Source organism: Pangasianodon hypophthalmus, chromosome 4, assembly GCF_027358585.1.
Source record: "Pangasianodon hypophthalmus isolate fPanHyp1 chromosome 4, fPanHyp1.pri, whole genome shotgun sequence".
NCBI classification, from domain to species: Eukaryota; Metazoa; Chordata; class Actinopteri; order Siluriformes; family Pangasiidae; genus Pangasianodon; species Pangasianodon hypophthalmus.
The window spans coordinates 11,547,243-11,565,031 of NC_069713.1; positions in this window are offsets into that span (position 1 = coordinate 11,547,243).

Sequence of the window (17,789 nt, forward strand, 5' to 3'; positions counted from 1 at the left end):
TAATATTAGAGGACCTTACTGTATAGCTACTCCACTGTAACATTGCTGTGACTTTATTGTAATAATACAGTAAAACATACCTTATCAGTAACTTTACTGTAAAACTAGGAACCAAAAGCACTGAAGCAGCAAAGGAACCTCATCTGGCAATTTTTTCCCCATTTCCCATTTCCATAATGTTGTTATCCAAAATTTTGATTTAAAAAAGCATAGCTTCAATTATTTTATTGAAGCAGGGTAAAAGCAGCAAGTTTCAACTGGCGATGAAGCTAAGCAATGCTAAGTAATGATAGCCTGGCTAGGTAGCTAATGTTTGCTTAGCTAGCGTAACTTGATATTTTAATAAATAACGTAAATAGTTTACTTTTTTCTTGTTTTTTTTTTTTTTGTTCTGTGGTTTTCACGTCTATGACCCACATATAATGGAACTGTTCTCACCAGTAATTTTAGCAGTTTCTTTTTGTGTAATCTTGCATTTTTTCAGTTTATTACTAACGGCTCAATTTTGCAACTGAGCAAGTTCTTGCGTAATTTCATATCTTCTTATGTGAACTAAATTGAGAACTTTGCTTTAATAAACACATTTTTATCAGTTCCTTTTGTTAGGATTTTTCTCAGATGCCCTAATTTTTTTCATAAAAATTCATATACATTACATACATTATGACTTCTGCATTAATAAGTCAGTACCAAACAACCAAACATTACTTTTCCAACAACAAAAAGATTGTTATAAAATATATCATAATACACCACTTTTCAGACAAAAAAAAAAAACAAAACAAAAAAAAAAAAACATTATGAAGACTGTTGGGTTTGGCTGCAAAAACAGAAGCAAATGTGATTGTCAAAGTCTCCAGAAGTGTGGCACATTCTTCAAGGTGCTCAGTAAAACTTAATCCTCAGGTTCCTTATAAAACTGCACAATCTGTACCTGAGACTACTGTTTGTTTTTGTTTTTTTTAAATTAACTTGTTTAATGTCATTATTTTTGAGGGCATGCAGCATTTCTTTGCATATGCCAAAGTCTTTTGCACAGTACTGTTTGTATATTTAGCAATTGTTTGGCAGCATAGTTTTCTTTTTTACATGATTCATGATTACACTGTATATTGCCATTTCTGTAGAGACAATAGAATATAAATGCTGTAAATATTAAATACTGTAACTGCCTGGCAGATCTTCTGTCTACATATATGTTACTCCTTCTGTAACAAAACACATCAAATTATTCACACACACACACACACACACACACACACGCACATGTATGTATATATATATATATATATATATATATATATATATATATATATATATATATATATATATATATATATATTCAGAAAATTAAAAATAAGTGAAGTTCTGCAGAACAACACAACAGCTATTTGGCACCTATTGACAGGTTGATGTTCTTCCCCTTTATAACTTGTGAAACAGTGCACCCTTCAGGCCAAATGTCTCCACTCACATTTAATCATCATGTAGATAAAAATTAATTAGGTTCTACAGAATCATATTTATCCTAATATCATTACACTGTACTCATTTTGCAATGTAAAGACAGCTGCTGTTTAAATGGTGATCAATTGAATACATGTTTCATGCTAAAAGATATAATGAAGGGACCGTGTCAGATAAAGCAATAAACACAAAACAAATGAAGAATAAAAACACAAAACAGGCAGAATTTTAGGCCACCAAGCAACAAGGTGTGTTACAAACAAACTCTCAGGGCTTCATCACTTGATAGTTGTTATCCTGCTTATTCAATAAGCTTTATCTGATGCTACATGGTATGTGATTTCAGTAAGCATTACTGAAATGGTAAATTGATGTTTAAGAAAAATTGACCTAATTTTTATTTTAAGAGACAAAACCAGTTACAGATTTGGAGTCTGTTTCACATGACTAGAAAAAGCAACACAGACTGAGTTAACAATGTCTTTAGACACTACAGCACACATCAGTATTTCGAGATGTACTCCATATTTTAAAGATATCCCAGGGAACATTACATTATACATGTATATAGTATACTATATAGTATATATATAATATACATTCAATCTTCACATGTTTATAAAATCATTTGTATTTTCCGCCACAGGCGAGTCTTCAGGACAGACGACTTTCCGGTCTCCCAATAACGTGACAAGCTGCAATTTTTTTTTTTTTTTTTTTGTCTTATGAACTTTAAGAGATAGAAAAAGGGAGGAAAATAATCTTCCAGGTGGTAACAGTAACTCTGCTTCTAGTCAGAATGCATCACACCACCCTGTCTTTGATTATTTTCTATATATGTATATTTCCATAACAGAATGTTTTATTCCTCTCTTAGTCTACAAATTGAAGGAAAAGCAGTGCAGTGTACATACAGTGGGGTCCAAAAATTTGAGAGCACTAGTGAAAATGCTTCTATTTTGCATTCTTTTCTAAATTAATAAAACAATCTTCATTACAAATTATATTATTAACAACAACTTCAGTGAAAAGTAGAATCTTTGAAATATTTACATGAGTTTCAGAGAATTTGGTTTGTTCCCCTTTCTTCCTTTTTGAGAGTGTGCACTCGAGCTGGCATGGACACCACAAGTTTGTGCAAAACCTTATGATCCAATTTAGATTGGTCAGTGGAATTTATTTTAGAGTTAAAGGCATCCCTGGCTACAAAGAGGTTGAAAAGTGTTGATTTATATGAGGGCTGTCATCATCACCAGGTTCTCTTTAGATGACTAGCTGCCTTTTTGGTGTCCAAAAAGGTTACTAAATCTGTAAAGGATAAGAAGTCCATCACTGTTTTTAAGAAAGTATATTTTATCCCTTGGGATGGTCTTTAGTTCTTTTAAGCATCTTTAGACTCATGCACAACTATTTCCTGACAGTGTAAAGCACATCCCATTTTAAAGGAATACAGCATGAATCCATTTATTCAAAAGCTCCATGTGGCAAACTAGCATCACTTCCTCAGAGACACTGACTGAGATGACTGTACAGTTTACTGAGGAATGCAAACATTTTTCTTTTCCCTTTTTAGACATTTGTAGAGGTCTAGTAATAGACCTCTTCTTAGAGTTAAGCTCATGGGGTCAATTATCTTTGTTTGATGAGGCAGCTTTTTTTTTTTTTTGCAATTAATTGGCCATTCTCCTCCAGAGAGATACACTGCAAAATAATGCAGCACATTCATGGGTGAAGTCCATGTTCATCCAATTTGGTGTTAATTACATCAACCTCTTCCAATTTATTCAGGCAAGATCCAACACTGTTATTCATTCAGCTCGCAGTCATTCATATTGCAGGTATACGTTCATCATTAAGAAAGTCCGTCAGTCCTTAATCATCAATGCTGTTGTCAGCTCTTCATTTGATTTGCCTTCCACCACAACACCCTGGGAGGAAGTAGCTGAAGCGGTTGTTGTTGGAACACAAGTTTACACAGTCAGCATTTTTTCGGCTCACACACAACTCAGGGAACTCAGTGGCTACATTAGTCCTCATTAGATCCTGATGTTTTTGTCAAGTTTATCCAGCTCATCCATAATCCACTAGAAATGTTGTACTGAAGCAGTGCTTATAAAACTAGCCTTTAAGCTGTCGCGACAAGTTTAATCAGTGATTTCTACCACACAGCCATGGACAGAGCATGATCTTCACCTGCCTTTAACAGTCATTATAGCCATAATCTCCTTTATTTCTGTTCATATAATCAAGGGCAAAGGTTTGCTTAGCCTTTAGAGAAAACAAAGATAGATATAGAAGATAACGATATAAAAATCTAATTATTAGCAACAGTATAAACAGTTTCACAAGTTACCATTTACTATCTAAATGTGATATAAATAATTTGTAATCTTGCATACCCACCTACTTCATAACTGCGTCCAAAATCTTGGAAAATAAAGTTGCAATCCTCTCTGACAGAGTTCAGAGACCTGGCTGTAGTTTTAATTAAACCTTCACAGGAAAAACTGATGATTCATTCATTCACTCACTGTTTAATCCTAGGGGGCTGCAGTGGATCTGGAGTCTATCCCAGAAACACTGGATGTGAGGCAGGAATAGCACCACAATCAGGAGTGGAAAATATTTGAGTAATTAACTTCAATAGTATACTTACATTTTATTTTGGTGCATTTATGCTTTACCTGAGTATTATTGAAGTTGAATGCTTGTACTTTTACTTAATTACATTTCCAAGAAAAAAATGTTTTAATGCCTTACATTTTTATTTAGACCTTCAAAAACATACAAAATATCTTGCAGTTGAAGTTTAATAATTTATGCCTTGTTAATTGTACTGCATGTGTTCTAGCCCTTTTTCATAATCCTTCTTTAAATGGTTTGCAGAGTAATTAAACAAATCATAGGAATAAGCTCATCTCCCATGAATTGTTTACTCAGCAGCCATTCAGCAAAGCCCACAAAAAAAATTTATGATTTGATAAAAGATCCACAGTTCACTAATTACTCAGGCAACTTAGCGTATTTATACAACCCTCTGTAATTTATGCTTAAGTAAGTTGATTTATACAACCTTTATATGGTCATAAAAATGGAATTTCAATGGGTTATAAAGAGTTGAAATTACAGCATGGTGAGTCACCTTTGCTCTTTTACTACACCTTGTTTCATGGAGACGTTATTATTTTCATAACCAGTCTTTTTCTGATGCAGGTTACATCGCCTCTGTCCTCTGTGCAACATGATGATAATACCTGAAATATCAGCTAGACCAATCAACTAATCTAGCTGATATTTCAGATATTATCATCAAGTTTACATATGTACAGATAATATATTAAAAAACCCACAACTTTATGAATGTTAATGCACAAAACGTTTTCCATACACATTGCTGACGACTGTGATATTCACTTTATTGGGTTTATTTCAAAAAGTAATCAACTTATTAAACATCCTAATAGATTAGATAAAGTAGATTAAATTTTTATTTTTATTCACACAAATTTTGTGAGATGAAATTTCATTTGCATACTGCAATTGTTCAAACAGTCTGTATTCTTTTTTTTCCCTTTTTTTTGAAAAGCACCACGTTTACAGGGATTTACTGAGAATATAGAGAATTGCAGAGAAATTTGCTCTATTGTCTAGGTCTATGTTTAAGCTTGTATAATAGTGTAATATTTGCATTTCACTGGCGCCATCTGCTGGATGTCTCAAACACTCTCAACTCATCTGAACACACAGGACCTTACAGTTAAGTGAGTAACACTTACAACACTTATAGCACTGACATAACTATGCCATCGAAGTGTCATGGCAGATATAATAAGCTGTGAGTAGTTGCCATTATGGTTTATGTCCAGTTGTATAGCTGTCATGTTACTATCGCTGGTAACTCTTAGTAAGAGCTGTTATATTTAATGTCATGACAGTGTACACTCATTCATTCATTCATTCATTCATCATCAGGAATTGCTTTATCCTAGTCAGGGTCATGGTGAATCCAGATCTTATTCCAGGGGGGACACCAGTCCATCACAGGGCACCGTGAACATACACATTCACACTCATTCACAGTCAAGCTAATCTGGCATATTTGTGCAGAATAAAAAATGGAGTAAGCTCACACTGACAGTAAGCCAAGCTCAGGATTGAACCGTGGCGATGTATAGCAGCAACACTACCCATTACACTACCATGCCACCCACATGCCACTTGATGAAATACACCATATGGACAAAAGTATGTGGAGACCTGACCATCACAGCTATACGAGGGTCTTACCCAAACTGTTGCCACAAAGGAGGAAGCACACAATTGTATAGGATGTCTCTGCATGCTGTAGCATTCAAACTTCCCTTCACTGGAACTACAGGGTCCAAACCTGTTCCAGCATGACAGCACCCCTGTGCACAAAGCAAGCTCCATAAAGACATGGTGTGCCAAGGCTGGATTCGAAGAACTAAAGTGGCCTGCACAGAACCCTGACCTCAACCCCACTGAACACCTTTGTGTTGAATTGAAATGCCAACTGCACCCCAGGCCTCCTCACTCGACATCAGTGCCTGACCACCCTAATGCTCTTGTGGCTGAATGATCACAAATCCCCACAGCCGTGCTCCAAAATCTAGTGGAAAGCATTCCCAGAAGAGTGCAGGTTACTATGTATAACAGCAAAGAGGGGATTCAATCTGGAATGGGATGTTCAACAACCACATATGGTTGTGATGGTCAGGTATCCACAAACGTATAGCCATATAGTGTAAGTGTTACATCCATTTTGACCCCATAAAAAATATCACTTAACAGACATAATTTACATGCATATTTGTGCATGGTGTATTCTGGTCTTGTGGCCTGTGTTCCTGAGATATGCTCCAGATCCATCAATAGCCTGACCAGGATATGATGTTTACTACAGTTAGATGAATGCATAAAAGGTTTATGAGGTCTTTCACGACATGTCCTTGTTTTATCTGTGGCAAAATTATTAATGCCTTGTCATGACATTTGAGCTAACAAGCCCCATTAGTGCCTTTTAAACATGTAATATTTAAAAAAAAAGAACTGACAGAGAAAGAAAAAAGTAACAAGCTAGGCATAAACACCCAAGCTATGTTCTGCTATGAAATGAAAATTGTCATGGCAACTCATGACAGCGTATGATATTTTCGATGAAATGTTTATGACATGGTTTTGGAAAATAGGGCCTTTTGAAATAGGGCTCATGTAAAGCATTTTTCCTGGACTGAGTAGTGTAAGATTAGTCTTCTTTTAGAAGTATTGGGATTTATAGTTCAGTTACTGAGCTTGGAATTAAAACTGGAAGGAAACACACACACAGCCATCACACACATTATGCAAGCCATACAAAAATTCACACTGTTACAGTACTTCCACTAATACAGCACTTATTAGTGGACATATCTGCATGTGTGTTTTCATTTGCGGGAGCTCAGTGTGTTTGCATAATGTATGTAGGTATCTTCTGTTGATAATTTTGGAATGCTAGAGGTAGTTCAGAGCAGTGTGACGTGTGTGTATGAATATTTCATTAGCTCTGCGGATGGATGAAGGTCCACGCCCACACTCTGATGCTGTAACATGGCACTGACCAAAGACAGAACGCATCAGCAAGGGGATAAATATTCTTACACGGCGTTCCCGGGATAGGCTCCAGATTCGCCTTGACCCTGACCTTCATAAAGGCGTTACTGAAAGTGAGTAGATGAGAGATGTTGGTGTGATTAAATATATCCACAGACACATTTTAGCATGCACACACACAAACACACACACACACGCACACACATAGGAACCCAGTCCTTTACAAAACTACACTTGTGCAAGTAAAAGACTATATAAAAACCCTGTGTGTTAAAATGCTTCACCACAGATACACTGTGAAACATTCCACATAAAAATGACATAAATAATCTTCACACACACACACAACCTTGCATATAGACAAAATAAGGTCAGACTCATACACTAACTTCTGAGGTTTGTCAGTTTGCTGACTACAGAATTATCACACATTCAGCCAGACAGTCAGACAGACAGGAGAGTCATGGGTGGAGGGGTTGTGGCATGCCTGAGGAAAGGGAAGAAGCAGAGGGAACTGGAATGAGCCAGTCACCAAAAGAGCATGCAGTGAAAGGTGAAAACATAGAGAGATAGTAAGTACACCATGTTCAAAAGCATATGAGGGCAAAATACAACATGACCTATTGAGGGTAACAGCTGGATTAGGAGATTCACGCTGACTACAGCTGCAGATATACGGTACAGTTTAATATGCATGCACACAAAATCACACCTACACACACAATCCAGTTCACATGCAACATATTAATCCTCCTAATTCAGAAATATAAACTGCTCCAATGAAAGCAACAAGAAAGCATAAAAAAAATAAAATCATAAATCAAGCTGCACTGGACCAAAACACTTGTACATGCAAAAATTAAAAAGGTGACAAGGACACTGACACAAAAAAACAGCAAAACAAAACAAAAAACAGACACATGGTTGCTAAATTTAAATAAAAATAAACAGAAATTATAATGCAATTATAATATAATAATATTATATGAGCATATGTGAAGTGTCTTTTTAACAGAATATTAATTTCACAGAGAATTGTGAATGTGTAATGTAAATATCACACAGTACCATTCAGCTCTCTGCTGTCTCATAAGGTTTTTAGGAAAAATGTACAGAAGTAAATATCTAAAGTGCAAAGTTGTCATTCAGAATAAAGAGCTGCATTACAATTCTAACATCTAATATCAACATCAATCAAAAAAAGAAGCAAGAAGTCACAAAAAATATAAACAAAAGCTGTTGGATAGCAATAATAATTAGTTTAGTTTAGTTTAGTTTAGTTTAGTTTAGTTTAGTTTAGTGTAGTTCATTCACTCATCTTCAGTAACCGTTTAATCCACAGTCAGAGTTGGAAAATAGTTAAGCACCTGAACTTCAATAGTATACTTCAATTTTATTTTGGTGCATTTGGTGCTTTGCCTGAATATTATTGAAGTTGAATACTTGTACTCTTACTTAATTACATTTCCAAGAAAAAATGTTTTCACGCCTTACATTTTTATTTAGACCTTCAAAGTACAAAGTTACAAATCTGGAAGGTCTTGTTATCTCTCGTCTAGTCAATGACTGTATGCTACACGTCAGTCGAATGGGCTCAGTTTAGCATTCACTTATGTCTGTTTAGCATCCAATCATGTTCATGAAATGAAGAAAAACTAATGGCCAATATATAATCTGTATATAGCATCCAATCATGTTCATGAAATGAAGAAAAACTAATGGCCAATATATAATCTGTGGTGACCTTGTCATGCTACAAACTGTAGCTAGCACTATAGCTATCTTTGTGCAATTGAAGATGGATAAACCGTTAAACCGATAAACTGCAGTGTGGACTAGCGCCCCTGGCGTAACCTCAGTGAAATGTTTCAGCTGGATTTCTTAACTAGGACAGTCTCTGGCTATACAGGCCAAACAAACTGCCATTATTCAAAACATACAAATATCTTGCGGTTTAAATTTACTGATTTGTGCCTTATTAATTATACTGCATGTATTGTAGTTGTTTTTAATAATCCATTTTTGAATGGTTTGCTGAATAATTAAACAAATCATCAGAATAACCTCATCTTCCATGATTTGTTTATTCAGCAACCATTCAGCAAAGCCTACAGAGAAATTTTTTCTTGACTTATGAAAACATTATTATTTTATTTTATTAAAACAGTAATAGTTGCTATATTTAATATAATTCTTAAAGTATAAATTTCACTTAGAATCATCAATATGCCTGCCCTAAATGTTGCATATCTTTTATCTCTTAATTCTCTCTTGTCTCATAAATGTTTTTTTTTTAGGATTGTATATATTATGCTAGAAACAAAGATGTACAATGCAAAATTGTCATTCAGAATAATGATCTGATTTATATTTCTAACATCAATTTTAAAAAAGAAGTCACAAAAAAGTATAAACAATCCCTGTGTTGTAACAAAAATAGTACTTATTTTAGTTTAGTTTAACTAAAATAAAACAGTAATAGTTGGGTAGGAATATAGAATAGAATAGAATAGAATAGAATAGAATAGAATAGAATTTTATTGTCATTGTTTTGAACAACTAAAGACTGTTTAGCAGCTCACAAGGGGAATGATTTGGAATGATAGACAAATACAAATAAAAAAATTAATAAAATAGACAAGAAGAGAGGTATTCCAAAAGGTAATATATACAATGGTTAGTGCAAAATATTGTAGTATATATGGAATATATGAGTCAAAGATGACAATCATTTTTACACAGCTTGATTAAACTAATTAAGCTATCTAATTAAGCTGTTTTACAAAAATCATTCCAACCCATATCCAACTATTGCAGACTGAATACAATACTGACAGTAACATTACATGTGTGGGGGGATTACACATTCATGAGTCTGGTATTTTTTGTGTGTGTGTGTGTGTGTGTGTGTGTGTGTGTGTGTGTGTGTGTGCACTTCAATTTAAAGCATCTGCTAGAGGGAAAGAGTTCAAATATGTGGTGTCCAGGATGCAAGGGGTCAGCAATGATTTTTTCCACCTGCTTCTTAGCTATGGAGATTAACTGTGAAGAATAGACTGCTTCTTTTTATTAAAATCACTGATGAGCTGACAGTGCTTATGTTTGGCAGAGCCGAATCAGACTCAGTGGTGGTTTTGTAGATCTGCTCCTGAGGCACATTCAGCTGTCTCAGCTCGGCCTTTTTCACAATGAAGTCAATATTAGCTTCCATCCATATCAAATATGTGAAGGAGGTGAGCCACTCCTACTGAAGACCGCAGGAAAAATATTTTGACAAATGTATTAAAGCCTTTACCAGGTTTTACTGTTAGGCCTTATCATTGTCTGGGTTGTTGTATGTTACATTTGGGGTCATAAGTTTACATATGGCTTGCAGAATCTGAAAAATTTTAATAATTTTAAGAAAATAAGAGAGGGATCATAAAAATTGCATTTAGTTTTTTTATATAGTACTGCCCTAAATAAGATATTTCACATAACAGATGTTTACATATAGTCCACAAGACACAATAATAACTGAATTTACACAAATGAACCAGTTCAAAAGTTTACATACTCTTGATTCTTAATTCTGTGTGTTGTTACCTGGATGATCAGCGACTGTGACAGGGACTTGCACAACTATTAAACAGGATGATCAGTGTAAATTGTTATTATTTTGTCTTCTGGGAAATATGTAAATATCTTATGTAGCTTCTGAAGGGCAGTACTAAATGAAAAAAAAAATCTTTAAACAAAATTTTAACAATTTATACCAATCATCCTGTTCAAAATTTTACACCCCCTGACTCTTAATGTATTGTGTTGCCTTTTTGAGCATCAGTGAATGTTTACACCTTTTGTAATAGCTGTGTACGAGTCCCTCAGTTGTCCTCAGTGTGAAAAGATGGATTCGAACATCATATAGCCACTGTAGGAAAGGGGTCAAATATGCAGAAGATGCTGGAAAAGCAAATAATGTGCAGTACCTGGAGGATTTTTCTAAAGGAACAATGAGCAGTTTAACTGCTCAGGACAAACAAGGGCCTCATGAACAACTAACGCAAAACATAAAAACAGTCATTGATCAAAATGTCTTTAAAAAATGTGATTTTTATGATCTCTCTCTTTTTTTTAATTATTAACATTTTCGCAGATTCTACAAGGCATATGTAAACTTATGACCCCAATTGTATGTGTATGTGCTCCAGATTATTTGAGAGAAATTCTGGAATTGAGTTTGACCTCAGTGTTTTGTAGCTAACTCCACAGTCTTGAGTTTTTTCAGCTCCAGATTGTTGTAGCTGCACCAGAGCTGCTAAACTTCCCATAAGCATGCCTGTCAGTATTTCTGATGAAACTGATTTAGATGAAAATCTAAAATACTCAAATAAAAATGTATCAAACTAATCAACAGAATATTGCAACTGAGAATATATCAAAGCAAAATACATTATTTTAACATTACCTCATAGCAATCCATTGGTTGAAATCTAACGCTAATGCTAGGTTTCCTTCAGAAACCACATTGGTGATCTGTATAATATCATCATGAGTCAATTAGTTGTACAGTCTTTTGATTTCTAAAGTATTATTGTTCCACAAATGTTAGCATGCACTTCTAGTTTTCTCTTATGAGCAGGAGTTTAGTAGCTGCAATGATGATCATGATGACCAGCTAGCACAAAGTATAGCAAATAACAAAAGAAATTATAATTTGCCATGTTGTTTCATTTCCATTTCCTCACTGAAGACTCCAGATATTAGAAAATGCTTTTACATTGTTCCTGAACTGTTCTCAAACAGGAGTCACTAGTTTCTGGTAAGATTTTAGCGCTGCACTTGGTGCTACAGTTTTGGAAAGACTGTTTGTAGCTGCTGTAACATAAATGATAACAGGAACTAACTTGTTTCATTTTACATTAAATATAACTAGAGACCGATAAATAGTTGATATGTTGTTCTTTTTATTTAATAGAAAAGCAAATTGTTGGCAGATAGCTGTGGTATAACAGGAATAAAATACTTCTGGACAGGCTTGGAAAATATCCACTTTGTGGCCACATCACACCACCCAAAACTGATTACTTTTCTGCAAGACATATCACAGTTATGATGTATCCTGTATACTGTATAATTTATCATATGGTGTTATGGTCCATATGATTGAGCCCCAACACAACCCTCCCACCCCCAAAAATCCCATTTACACTCTGCAATCAATCGAAACCATTAAGCTATCATATCACCATCATCCTAATGAAAATAAACAAAGGGCAAATCAATCATTTCCAATTGGCTGTTGTGTTGAAGACATCTTACACATTGAGTGTGTGATGAAAGCATTCACACCCATTCACAGGGCCATCACTGACCTGCAGTGATCAATCTGAGAAACAGTGAAACAGCAGTCTGTGGTCACATTAAAGGAAAGCAGCACAGTTGGACTGCACAATAATGACTAGGAAACAATGTAAGGAGCTATTCTTAGATTAAAACAACTCTGAGACACATTGTTCTGATCTAAGAGTGTACAAATTTAGCCAAAAAAAGAAGCTAGGTAAACACAGAGACAGAAGGAGGTGTGGACAAACAAGGCCAAGGGCTTTGACACAATAATTATAGTCTGTGTGAATGGCCATCAAAGGCTTAGTCATACAAATGCTTACAAATAAACACACATATTCACCTTAATCAGAGATTATTTCCCATCAACATAATAGTCAATGCTGGGATTAATGGCATAGCAACTCTTTGGTGGACCTCAGGCATGCAAACACACATACACACAAACAGAAAGCCACACTACATCATCCTCCAACTCATAAACAAAATCACTCACACACACAAGCTAAAGAGGAACAGGAGTGCGGCGGATGGATCCAGATCTAGACGGCTGCAACAGAACATATTACTTACTAATAATATAACATATCAGAATCGTCCAGCAGACAAATACACACACTAACACAAATATAGAAACAGGGAAGTACATGTGTCGTCAATATTGCCTTTGGCCAGACGTGCATCGTAGGATTAAGCTAAATACAAACTCGCTGGGGAGAGAAGTCTTCCTGGAAACATTGTTCCTAGAGCACGTGTCTCTGTGCATGGTAAACATACTTCTCAAATTACACTCCCTGCAAAACACTCACGCCCCCTTTCAACCTCCTTCTCTGCTTCTCACTTTGGCCCTCCTTTCTCTTAACTCATCTTGCAATTTCGTCCCCGTTTCTTTTTGTAAATATACACATTCCTCTTTCCCATGCTGAGGTCACAAAATGCACTCCATAACAATGTCTTCTTCTCTTACACACAGACAAGCACCCCTTTAGTTGTCACGTCACATTTCATATTTTCCCTCATTTCCTCATTCCCTTCTTCCTCTCCATCCATCTGTGTCTGCTTAGCAATTCTGGGTATGTTGCGCAACTCACTGAGAAGTCAGTCCTCTCTTTTTGCTCTAAATGAGGTACCCAAGTGAGAGCCAGTCACGTCATCCTGTACTCCTGTACCTGGTCAACAGCACTCTCTCTCTCTCTCTCTCTCTCTCTCTGGTCATATCATAGAAAGTTTGACTGATATTCTGATACAAATTGTGCCCTACTTAAAGGTCCTACCCTACTGAGAAGTGTTTGTACATGTTTGTTACTGCAGTTGGAGTTTATACTGCCTAGACTGTAGTGTATGTCTGGAAACTAAGCCTCTTCCTAGCAGTGGTGTTTGATTCAAGGAAAATGAAACGTTCTCCATCAGAACATGCAAAGCAAGAAAAGCTGCACTTGGTAGTTTCTCAACCAGGATGCCAACAGATTTGCCTAAAACATGGATAAACTATGCTAACAAACTAAGCTTCTCCATCCTTGCACCCCAAGTTCTCTGGCAGCAGACTACATGCAGTACCCCACCAGGCTTGCCTCAATTTCCAAATGTCCCATAAATTGTCCTGCCCCAATCTCTCTGTGACTTCTACTGGTTCATTCAGATCTTAAAACCTTTCACTCCACTCAATATTCTTTTTAGTTGCCACTTCTTAAAGTTTGTTTTTTTAAATGTATGTTACTTTGTGTTACACACCCCAATCTCTTGTACAGCAACCTTGGGTGTTATAAGGGCATTAGTTAAATAAGTCACTAAATAAATATGCAAACCATTCCAAACTTCTGTCGTCAGAAAGACTGCTGATATTCTTTCAGAAGGTGTCTAAAATTCAATCTGCTTTTAGGTGGTTATTGGCACCTATTTTCCAGCCACTGGGCAGCAAATGGGCTTAAAAGCTTTAGTTATTTATTAACCCCATATCTCTTCTGCAAATCTCTGCACCTTTCACTGCCCTGTTATTACCAAGAAAGCACAGCAGAGAGAGAGAGAGAGAGAGAGAGAGAGAGAGACAGAGAGAGAGAGAGAGTATAGACTAGAGTCATAATCAGTCTGAGTAACTCACTTATCTACACCTCTAAGAGTTGCTGATCAGTGACAATGTGTTGGAGTTTAAACCCAAGGTAGGGCAGCATGTCTGACTTCAACACTCATGACTCTTAACAATCTGCCCTACAAAACTCCTCCAATTTGTCGGATTTGTGCCTATCAGTCTTTCTTATGTTTCCGTCATGCTAACGTCTTACTTTTGTAATTCAGATGTGGCAATTCCAGATCTGGCAGAAGAATGGCACTGGATTGTGTAGTGCTTTCTTTGCTCTAACATGCCTGATCCATGTACCTGAAGAGCTGGATTAGCTGAATAAGAGCAAAGCAATTATACCACACTCACTGAAATCACACATCTTTTTAAACAAATCTTCATTTCCATATTCCTCTTTCATTCTCTTTAACCCTGCTTTTCTAAGTCATTTTTCCCCTAAGCTTTTTTTAGATTGATTTGCAGTACAGACATTATCTCCTTCTTCATGACATAGGTCAAGAAGATAACACTTTACAGGAAAGCAGGCATCAGGGTTTGAAGCTTCTTCCTGTCCATTTTAGCATGATTTTGATTACTGGCCAGAGAGCTGCATTTTATTGATCTTTTTTACCCTTTTTGTTACACTAAGATTATTATAGACAAGATTAGAATGGACACACTTGTGCACACACCTTGAAGATTTAGGGCAATTTATCTAACGTCAAGATATACATATGTAAAGCAGTAGTGTTACAGAAGTGGCATCATTTCTACACACCATTCTCAATCCCAGATTAAATATTTACGTGGTATGGTACAATGAAACTGTCTGTTTGAGCGATGGCTCTGAATGTGCCATGGCTAACTGCTGCTTGCTGAGCTGGCACTTATCTTGTTTATCTTTGACCTAATGACCTTATGGAAGGAAGTCATGAGTGCAGCATGTGCATGGTTTTAAAAACGAGTTATAATAGGATATATATAATAGGATATATATATATATATATATATATATATATATATATATATATATATACACACACACACATAATCAAGCAATAATGTGACAGCAGTGCAATGCAGGAAATCATGCAAATACAGGTCAAGAGCTTCAGTTAATGTTCACATCAAACATCAGAATGGGGAAAAAAAACATGATCTCAATGACTTTGATGGTGGCATGGTTCTTGGTGCCAGATGTATTTTTGTATTTCAGAAACTACTGAACTCCTAGGATTTTCTTGCACAACTGTATCAAGAGTTTACACAGGATGGTGCAAAAGACAACAAAAAACACATCTCATGAGTGGTGGTTCTGCAAATGGAAATGCCTTGCTGATGAGAGAGGTCAGAAAACAATGGCCAGACTGGTTCAAGGAGACAAGGCTACAGTAACACAAATAAATACTCTTTACAACTGTAGTGAGCAGAAAAGCATCTCAGAACACACAATCCATCAAACCTTGAGGCAGATTCTGTCATCCAAGAATAGGAATCAGAGTCTACAGTTGGCACAGGCTCACTGAGCAGCTGAAGATCCAGGTGACAGGTTTCCAGTGTTCAAGTGTTCATGCCCAGGGTTCCTGGGTTTTGCTCTGGATTCACTGTGACCTTGACTAGGATGAAGTGGTAACTGAAGAGGAACAAATGAATAATGGGATAGATTGTGTCTCACCTGCCTAGCACTTATACTCATGTACAAGTATGTGACTGGGTAAAATATTATTCTATCGTTTGTCACCATATCATGGGCAGGACACAGCTATTCTAATACAGACCTCTGTAAATGAGCTATAATGCTGATTTATTGCATCTCTAGTCAATAGTATGATGCAGGTAAAAGATAAGACCCGAACATGTCCAGTTGTGTGTATGCGAATATGTGAAGGTGATGAGGATAAGAATGGGAAGATTTAGGCTATGTGTATGGGACTGCAAAGTAAAGAACTTTCTTTGATGGTTTCATTTCTTGGGCTATTCATTCTTTTCTCTTTTATCAATGAGGAAATCTAGTGTGCATATCATATCAGTCAATGTCCTCTCCCTCCCTCTCTCTCATTGTCTCTATCACTGAAAAAATGGCCTTTGATCAACAAAGTTACACTTAGCGTGATATACTATGTTTTTCCTCTTATCAACACCGCATCAGCATTGTTAAGGGAACCAAAAATGATATTTACACAATTTTCCATTTACCCAGAAATTTCCTTTAGTTGCTCAGAAATGTTTGTCATCTGAGGTTTTGTTAGTTTTGCACAGGAGGTGTGAGGTTAATGTAGTTAACAAATAAGTAAGCCTAGTTTAGCCATATGAATATTGAATGATCACACACCCACCTTAAAAGATGGTGGTCAAATATTTGGCTCAGTAATCTCATTCACACATAAACAGATTCATCAACCAGCCAGTTAAATTTTAAACTAATTTTATCGTCTTAAATAACAACTCAGTCTGATTGTGATGCTTGTGTGGTGTCATACCAGTCTTTCATTGTAAGTGATTCTGGTTTCAAGATGGCTGTTTTTAAAATGTCCTTTCGTCAATTTTTACATTTACATTTACAGCATTTAGCAAAAACTCTTATTCACAGCAACTTACAGAAATGCATGGAAAAACATACAAGATATGGCCAGAAGTATGTGGACACCTGAGTATTGAACATCCCATTCCAAACCATGGGCATTTATGTTGAGTTGCCCCCTTTTGCTGCTATAACAGCCTCCACTCTTCTGGGAAGGCTTTCCACCAGATTTTGGAACGTGGCTGTGGGGATTCTGCCCATTTAGCCACAAAAGTGCAAGAGGTTGAGTACAGATGCCGGGTGAGAAGGCCTGGTGCACAGCCGTCAACCCAATTCATCCCAAAGGTGTTCAGTGGGGTTGAGGTCAGGGCACTGTGCAGGACACTCGGGTTCTTCCACTCCAACCTTGGCAAACCATGTTTTCATGGATCTGACCAGGGGCATTGTCATACTGGAAAAGGTTTGGGCCTCTTAGTTCCAGGGAAAGAAAAAGTTAATGCTACAGCATACTGTAATGTCTTCTCCACAGAGACACAGAAGTGAGTTTCTTGCATAAGGTTTATTGAACCAGGGATGTAGCCACACCAAATTAGAACAAAACAAAAAACCAGAACAAAAAAGGACCCACTCCTCTACTTCCAACCTGAAACCTCTGCCTTCTTTCCACCCCCCAGCAACTCCGCCACAGAACTGCAATTCTAACTTTTTATATCGTGACCCCTCCCCCCCAGCAATCTTGCCCAGCACCCACTTTGCCATCAGCCATCAGTAGCTGGTGTGTATAGAACACATGCATTCTGATTGCTGGTG